We start from the raw sequence: 10,091 nt of genomic DNA, 5'->3' as shown, positions 1-10,091 counted from the left end.
TACCCAATCTAGGCGAGACGGCTTATGTTCTGCAACAGGTAGAAACTGGTCTTCCCCAACTGTCTCCGGAAAATGCGCTCGCAAGAGTGTCGTAGCTCTCTCCCCCGCACTGTTCGTATAAGTACTGTCACATTTTTTATTTGCTAGATATGTGTTCTTCTTCCCTTAACCAGAGCTTTGTGCAGTCTTGCTGCCTCTGGTGTTGAAGAGCCGATTTCACAGAAATTCCTAAAATTCTCCTGCTTGACCTAATCTCTTTATTATAGGCCTAACTAGGCTGTTTCCGTACTCCTCCCAGTGCCCAGTACGCTTGCTTGTTGAAGAGCTTTCGTACCTTTGATCTGAGTACCAAGAGTTTTCTTACCCACCAGGGAAGTTTCGTCCTTTGATGATCGTCTTAGGAGGCAGCTGCAGTGATACACCCTTGTGACGACCTGATACAGTGCAGATAGCCTGCTCTCCAGTCCCCTCCCCTTTAAGATCTATTTTTAACGTTTCACTGTGGCGCGCGTTCGCATCACACCCCAGGACCAGGGTCAAATTGCTCCTCCTGCAGTAATTCACCAGGCTCTGCACAGCCTCGGGGGGCGCAGTAAGCGTGCCTATTGGAGAATAGGCCTCTGCCAGGACGAAGTCTGCACAGCGACCAGGTCCTGTGTAAGGAATTCTTAAATACAAAAGTAATCAATATTTCTTCCAATTACTATACAAGCTCGGTCCTGAAATCCCTCTAGGAGCTCTTGCGTAGAGGGTAGCAATCCCTCTTCCACAGTCGGCTCCACCGCTAGGACTTCCACTGTGGCCTCTGCAGTTGCAGAGGTGGTTCTGGTACGAGTGGCCTCCTCGTCTACCGGCATCTTCTAGTCTGTACCTTTCTTTTCGGTAGCCTTCGGCTTGTAGGGCCTCATGACTACCGTGCTGAACCGATTGCTCAGACAGAAACCCTTCTTCCAAATGAATTTGTAGGACTCGTCGTCCCCACACAAGTTCAACCTCCATCCGGAATCCTCCACTTTACTATCTCCCACTCGCCAGGCCGAGGTATTAATCCCTCTGTTTTGGTTCCTGACGAGCCCCAAAGCAAGGTCGGACGGTTTCCCCGCCCATTCATATCCAAGGATATCCTTGAGAACATAAAAACGACCCCAATTGGGTCGTAGATCTAAATATTTATATCCTAAAGTGGCCAGCTCAATCGCCGGATCTCAATTCTATTGTTAATATTTGGGCCAAAATAAATTGAAGGGTAGACAGAGAAGTAATGAGTGGAGATAAAAACAAATTGTTCAAAGCTACAAAATAAGCCTGGTTAAGCTTTCCACAAAAAGTTATTAACAAACTTATAATTTCAATGCAAATATATGCAATAAAGTAATTAAAAATAAAGGTTATGTTATAAAATATTAATTAACAATCATTATTCCGATATGTTTTGTCGCACTACTTTTCTTTCGTATAAAATGTCATTGAGTCAAATAATTTCTAACGTTTTGTAAGTTTTCATAAAATAAATAGTTATTCTTCAAATCTCAGTGATTTGTTTATATTCAAAATAAAAATTGTGAGAATACGAGATGATAATGTAGTCCGTAGGTATGAGTTCAATTTCTTTATTTTGTTTTGTTTGTTCACAAATCAGTTGTGAGATTTTCTAAGAATAGGGCTGTTAGTCACAGGTTTAGACATGCCGTCCTTCGTAGTGATAACGTAATTGTTGGTCTCATTGAGCAATTTGGCTGTTCCAAAGCAAATGAAAACTCACCACCGATCTACCGTCCGTATCATGCATGTTTGCCCAAATTGGATTGTTTCCGTAGAAACGAGTATAGGACTGGACACAGTTATGTAGTTGTGCAGCTGCCTCAACAACTGTGTCGGCTGGGATTTAGAATAGCATCCCCGGATTTCGGGAATAAAATGGGTATCACTGGAAAGGTGACGTTCTCCAGATCACGAAAATATATACACTCATTCATTTTTTTACGCGACCTCTTTTACGCTATTTCACTTTAACGCGGTTATTTTTGCAGCGCAAATTCCTTTTTTACGCGAATTTCTCACTTTAACGCGATTGCTTTTTTTCGTTTTTTGCTTGGTCTTAAACTTGCAGCAGAATTGGAAAATTATTTTGTAGCAAATGATACTGATGCCGAATGTGCACGAATTTTTCAAAAAGAATTGAGTCTTTGCTGCAAACTCAGTCGGAGATGCTAAGTCAATCAGAACATCAATCCATAGTTCTTACTATTGATTCTGATACAAATTCTAGTGATATCAGTGCCGGCCATCAAAATAAGCGGCTAAGAATAATTTAAACTACGGATAATGACAGTGATTAAACAGCATTCAACGGTTTTTTCAATAAATCTACCTATTTTCTATTTTCTTCTATGCCATTTTTTTTGAAGCGCGGCGCGGAAAAAAAAATAACCATAGCAACCCTTTTCTTATTGTGCAAATGCAGAGAATTGTATCTAAAATAAAATAATTAAAATAAAGCTTTATTTACAACAAATATTATTAATATATAGACACGTTAAAGTGAAGTGTTAGTAAGTGAAAAGAGCATAATATAAGTGAAAAAGTTACTCAATTATTATAATTATAATTAATTATCAATGTAAAAGTTGTCAATTTTTCAACTTTAAATGCAAATATCTTTAAAACTATAAGTCAGCGGCAACTATATATATATATTTTCGTGATCTGGAGAACGTCACCTTTCCAGCCATACCCATTTTATCCCCGAAATCCGGGGATGCTATTCTAAATTTTACCCACTGTGTCCTTTAAGGTGCCCATACACGAGCACACAAGTGCGTTCGATCGGTATGAATTCATGTGCGACAGGCAAGCGGAACATTTCTTTGGATTTATTTCTAATTTCGTTAATAAGTTATTACAACTTTTATTTTTCTCAGTTTTATTTTTATATTTATCACTTTTCGTTTGCCAAATTGCCAATTCGTTTTTTTTAAGATCAATAAATTCTGATACGAAATCTTTATTAAGGGGGGAGCCTGCTTTAGAAGCTTCAAACAATCGATTTTTTTTTGCTTAAATCTCTTTAAAAATTATCTAAGAATATGTCCAAAAGTTATAGATGGGAGCTTCTAGCAGATATACTATGTATGAGTGCTTAGGCAAAAAGTGAAAACTTTGAATTTCTCGGTTTTTCATTTTTACGATTATTCTTAAAAAAATATTAAGAAAAGTCAAGTTTTAACATATTTTTAAACAGCATAAAGTAAAATTTTTTTGGTCAAAAGCCACTATTTATTAAATTTAAAAAAAAATTTAAATTTTACACTTTTTTTTAGAATTTTCTTAGTTTAACTAGAAGATAAATTCATAAAAAAATATGAATCTCTTTGAATTTTTTGTTTCCGAAGAAATTGCGACCTACATCCTGCCCGCCGTCCGAAAAATGTACATGTGAGATGCATCGGGCAATTGCTTCCCAAAAGCAGAATATCAGAGATTTCGTATCCAAGTTTGTAAAAGATGTTCAAATATATAACTATAAAGACTAGAAATTTCGCTTGAATCAATTATTTCTTCCCCTCCCATAAAAATCCTCAAAAAAATCGATTTTTTGAAGTCTCGAAGCAGGCTCTCCCCTTAACACTTGCCATTGTCCGCGATCTTCACTGTTCGGCGACACGAGAGAAATGAGATTTTGTGCGCAGACAACGCCATACACGATACACATGTTCGCGCACCGATCGTAAAAAATCAAACATTTTCGCGAACATGGATCGGTATGCGTACAAGCCCATACACGATAAACCGCAAGCGCACACATACCGATCGAACGCACTTGTGTGCTCGTGTATGGGCTCTATTAGGGACACACTGTGTCCATAAGAACGTGTGTATTTTAATATTTGACAGATGTCGCTTGCAGTGTGTCGCGCTCTATGTGTTCAGCACTTATGCTCTCTTAAACGCAGGGTTGCTAGTATCGGCATTTTTTGTTAATTAGAAAATAAACTTTAATATGTATGAAATATTCTTAAACTTACTCAAAATTGCAGTCGAATACAATTATGGTAAAGGTTCAGGAGAGCGGCTTTTCTGAAAACGTGCACTAATTTTCACGGGAAATGTCTTAAAATACTCGTTTTTAGTTCTACTTTACGAATATGTTAGGCGCGTGCTTTTAAAAACAATATTTTCTTTGTTTTAATAGAAAAACATCGTATTTCCCAAAATCAAAAATTCACGTTTGCACTTTACACGCCTTTAGATGTTAACAATATATTTTCTATCAATTATATACACGTATTTTTTTTTATTTTTTATTTTATTTTATAAAAGCTTACATAATAATACAATTATTATACAAACTTAAGAAAATACGCAGCACTAGCATCATGGGCTATCGGCCGACTGGTTATGTTATATGCGTCGAAGAAGGTCGCTGTCTTTCAAAAAGTTGTAGATTTTCGAAATGTTGTTGCTTGAGGGATCCATCAATAAAATTATTGGATCAGTATTATTGAAGTTTGACAGTCTATGAGTTTGAAGTGCTGGACAATGTTGCAGAAGATGCAATAGATTTAAATCTGAATCACAAAATGGGCATTGGTTGATCTGAGTGCCATTTAGTATGTGAGCGTGTGTGATAATGGAGTGGCCAATGCGAAGTCTGATATATGGAATGATATAATTAGATGAAAGCGATGACGGAAAGGATGGTTTGATACGATTTGAATTTATTTTAGAGTAGTGGTGTCTGTAATTCATCCAATCAAGCGCCAATTTAGTGGATCTTTGTTGAATAATAAGCCGTTTTATATCACTCTTAACAAACAAGGCAGATGTAGTTGTTGGAGTGATGCACACCTCCTTAGCCACCGAGTCCGCAAAAGTATTTCCAATGATTCCAGAGTGACCGGGTATCCACATTTTTTTAGTCTATGTGCTAACGAAAACAACAGCGATCTAATGCCAATAATGACGTCATTGTAGTTACTGCGGTTTTTAAAGCTTGAAAACACGATAGACTATCTGTACAGATGATGAATTTACCAAGGTTTTGTTGGGCATACTGGACAGCTTTGAGAATACCCGTAGCTTCAGCGGTAAAAATTGAACAAAATGGAAATAATAAACCATACGATATTCTTTGTTGGTTATCATCAACTACAGCAAAAGATGTATGCGACGATTTGGAGCCATCAGTATATATAAACTGCCAACCAAAAGATTTGAAGTGCGCAGATAATTCCAAAAATCGAGATTTATACACAGTGCTTGGAGTGATGGATTTGCGAAGAAAAGTAAGATCACTAATGAAAGAAGATTCATTTACTTTCCACGGTGGAATATATTTACTGCAAGGCAGCAATATTTTAAGCGGCAACTCATTGGTTTTAGCAAACAAAGCACTTTTAAAAATAGAAGACGGTATTTTAGGAGACCTCTTTCTGCAAAGTGATGATTGAAAGTCCTTTTTTATAGTAAAGTTCGTGCTGAGTATGAGTTTTGAATAAAGCTTATTTAAGCTATCTTCCACTGCATCTTTTAGAGAAGGTAGGCCAGCTTCCGTCAGTATGTTTTTAATTGGCGATGTTGGAAACACTCGAAGAGAACAACGAACTGAAGAATGATAGGGCGCAGCAAGCATCTTTAGATGATTCTTAGAATGATGTCCATAAATTTCCAAGCCATAATTAATTACAGATGAGATGAGGGCTTTAGTGACGTTGACCAGTAAAGCCGAGCCGATGAGTGAGCGCTTACATGAGAGGTATTTAATAATATTTAAATTAACAAAAAGTCTTTTTCTTATATACTGACAATGTTTCTTAAATGTATACTTAGAGTCTAATACAATACCAAGGAACTTAATACTATCTGTACACAAAATGTTTGTATTATCAAATGTGAGCGTTGGGATAGTACATTGATGTTTTTTACAAATATGAAAAAGTTTCGATTTAGGAAAAGATATTGATGTGCCTGAAGTAGAGGACCAACGAGAAAGACGCAATAAAATTTCAGAGAAAGTAATTGTTACTGAAGTCAAATTTGAAGTTTTTGAGAATAAAATTAAATCATCAGCATAAATCTGATGCCGGATAGTAACAAAATCTGATAGAATGGTACTGATTTCATCAAATGCAATAGTAAATAGGATCACCGAGAGCGGTGACCCTTGTGGGGTACCATTATCTAATGGTAGAACAGAGGATGAAACATTGGATATGATAACACTTAATTTACGGTTGGATAGGAAAGATTTGACAAAGTTAAAAATACGAGAACCCACTCTCCACCTACTAAGCTGTCTTAACACTACATGAATCCCAATCCTGTCAAATGCTTTTAGGAAATCTAAAGAAAGAATAGAAACATGATTTTTGTGGGACAGAGTATCAGAGATAAAGTGATCAAGGTGCAGGAGAGCATCCAACGTACCCTGCCCCTCTTCTTGAACGCAACTTGGTTGTGCGAAATGAGATTATTAGATTGAGCATACCAGGCGAGTCTAGTAGCAATAATCTTTTCAATCAATTTACCAAGGCAAGGAAGAAGGGAAATGGGACGATAACTGCTGACCACACCAGGAGGTTTACCAGGTTTTAAAATAGGAATAATCGCGCTAGTCTTCCAGAGGACAGGGTAGTTGCCACTGAGAAAAATACTATTGTAAAGTTTGACTAGACGGGATATAAGGAATGGAGGAAGGTGCTTGATGATAAGGTAAGAGATTTTATCAATGCCAGGAGTTTTGCCCTTGACTGACGAGAGGGCTAAATTAAAATCAAGTTCAGATATATCGGCATCTAAATATTCAGCTGATTGAGATAAGGTGGAAGGAGGAAGGTAAGGAGAGCAAAGAGAAGAAAGTTTACTAGAGGAAAAATCAGAAGAGAAATTGGAGTCCAAAGAAATATTGGAAAAGTGGGTGGCAAACTCTAAGGCTATATCTTTGGGATATAGTAGAGTGCCCCGAGGAGTATTTAAATAAGTGATAGGAGAAGAAGGTGATAAACCAGCCAGTCTTTTCATATCAGTCCAGATTTTTCTAGAATCCGAAGAAGAAGTGATATTATTCGTAAATTCTTGGAAACAATGAACCTTAGCAGCCTTAGCTTTATGGCGAAAAAGTGCATTGGATTTTTTGTAAGCTATTAAGTTTGCACTAGAACGTAAACGTTTAAATTGATGCCATGCGATCTGTTTCAGATTTCTTAGTGCAGAAAGCTCATTATTCCACCAAAGAGGAGCAAGCTTGACTGGTTTAGAAGAAGAAAGGGGAAAAGAATAGTTAGAAGCAGAACGTATAATTTTTGGATTCTAGAAGCCTCTTGATTTATATTGGAAGAAAAGGGAAATAACGTGAATGCGAAAAACAGGCTTCTTCAAACCTATCCCAATCAGCCGAATCAGTTTTAAACCGAATCCTGGGCTTAAAAAATGAATGAGGGCGAGAAGTAGATATTTTGGAAAGGATGGGAAAATGATCACTGCCATGGAGATCATCAATACAACACCAGGAAATTTTTGAGGAGAGGGAGGCAGAACATATGGAAAGATCAATATTAGTGAAGGTAGAGTGAGTGGAAAAATGGGTGGGGGAACCATCATTTAAAACAATGCAGTTGGATCTTAGTAAGGCATCCTCAATGCTACGTCCCTTGGAGTTAGCCGAAGCAGAGCCCCAAAGGGGACTCCAAGCATTGAAGTCACCACACAAGATAAAAGGATTTGAACCGGAAGGAATAAGATTTAAAAATTCAGTAGTAGAAAATGATTGATCAGGAGGGGAATAAGCACAGATGATTGAAATTTTATAGGGGGCGAGGATCTCAATAGCTACAGAAGAAAAAATTGAAAGGGGTATGGGAAGTAATACGTGAGGTAGATTTCTTTTAACTAGGATGGCAACTCCCTGCTTGTTGGTGGTGTTATGTGGGAGATTAATAAAATATCCCACATAAGCCCTAGGGGTAAAAGCTGAGGCATTATAAGATAGGTGAGTTTCATTCAACAGGATAATAGATGGATTGTACGATCTCATAAGTAACTCTAAGTTAATATAATTATTAACATAACCGTTAATGTTCCATTGAAGAAGTGTAATCATATCATATGTAAACTTATAAAAGAAAAAAGTTAAGCTACGAATATTTTATTTAAACTAAATGTCTTCATTGTAAGAAGGAAAATTGGGTAATGCAAGAGGATCTTGCGAGCAGGAGAGGGTGGGGGAGGGTGTGATAGGACAGGAGGAAAGGATATTGAGAGGAGGAGTCAGAGATGGATAAAGGGGAAAAGAGAGGGGAAGGAGAAGTGACAGAAGAGGAGGTAGGATGGGTTGGAAGGGATTGTTTAGATGAATTGATGTCTGTAGTTGTTGTTAGATTAGTTTTGGTAGGATTGTTGGATTTGTTATTAGGTGTTGTTTCATTATTGATTTGATTAGTATTGTTAGAAATTTTAGCTATAGAGGCAAAAGAGTTTGCATTAGAAGTTGTATGAGAAAATTGAATTTTATACTTGGTAACAGCTTCACGCATACTACATTTATAAATAGTTTTAATTTTTAATATTTCTTTGGATTGTTGATATTTAGGGCAAGTATTAGATGATGCCGGGTGGTCGCCCGAGCAATTTGCACACATTATTCTCTTACATTCAGTAGGTGGGGTATGATCGGAAGGGAGGTTGCATGAGACACAAGAAGGTGAATTACGGCAGTATTTTGCTGTGTGGCCAATTAATTGACATTGCTTACAACGCATAGGATTAGGGTAATACGGACGGACAGTGAGGTTCCTCCAGGCAACATCAATTCTTTCAGGAATTTTGTATTTATCAAAAGTTAATAAAACTACACCCGTAGGATTACGGGAGCCGTCAGCAATTCGTGAAAACTTATGTACAGCAGAAACACCCTGCTCCTTAAGACCATCAACAATATCTTCTTCTGATAAGTTATTCAGGAATGGGGCGTATATGGTGCCTTTAACCGTATTCAAAGTATTATGAAGCTTGACATTGATATGACCTCCGCCAGGTAAAATTTTTGCAGAAAGAAATTTGCTAGCTGTTTTGTTGTTATTTACAAAGAGCAGTAGGCTACCATCACGTAGCTCAGTAACTTTACTTACTTCCTTACTGATTGCTTGAATACCTTTATACGTAGCGAAGCATGATGACGAATTAAGTGGCTTGTTGTCGTCCAGCGATGACATGACCAAAAATTTTGGATCATCCGTGTTTGAGACTGGTAATTCTGGAAATTGGTCTAACGGGATCGGATTTGGTTTTTTTCTTTTCTTTTTCATTATTGGAGATAATAGGGAAAACCTATTATCCCCTAATTTGGTGGCCCCAGGGGCCATAGTAAACGCGAATTTTTGTTTAACAAATTAAGAAATTAAGTGATTGAAAAGATATAAAACGATAAAAAATTAATTCACAAACAAAGCACGAGCGTAATATAAACGCAGAACAAACCGTTATACCGTTTTAACAAACTCAATAAGCACAGAGCGAAAAGCAACCGGTTACGATGACAGTTCGACGGTGAATGAATATACACGTAATTATTGATGTTCTTTAATAATTTAATTAGAGAAATGGTTTTTATTGTTATTTTTATAAAAATATGTAAAACTTCACAATCACTTCACTTCAACGAAAATGGCAAGGTTATGTTCGAAATTATGGCATCGCTGTTGTAAATTCGAATCTATTGATTTATGCACTGATCGTTTTCGAATTATCGATACTCTCGATATTAGAGACTAAACATGAATTGATAAAAATGAGAGAAACATAATAGAAAAATAATAATAGTTGGAAAAATAGAAAGAAATTAAAATATCGATATTCTCAATATTCGAGTCTGAACGAGAATTGGTAAAAATGAGAAATACGTAATAGGAAAATAATAATAATTGGAAAAATAAAAAGAAATTAAAATATCGATATTCTCAATATTCGGGTCTGAACGCTCGAAAAAAATAACCCTGGTCGGTCCAACAGCCCGGCGTTCATAATTCTTCTGAGTCCAACTTCTTCTTCTTTCTGCAATAATAATGAATTATAAATTTTTCTATTATGTATATCTC

The sequence above is a fragment of the Bactrocera tryoni genome, unplaced genomic scaffold (assembly GCF_016617805.1).
Source record: "Bactrocera tryoni isolate S06 unplaced genomic scaffold, CSIRO_BtryS06_freeze2 scaffold_7, whole genome shotgun sequence".
NCBI classification, from domain to species: domain Eukaryota; kingdom Metazoa; phylum Arthropoda; class Insecta; order Diptera; family Tephritidae; genus Bactrocera; species Bactrocera tryoni.
Note: the sequence above shows the minus strand (reverse complement) of the source record.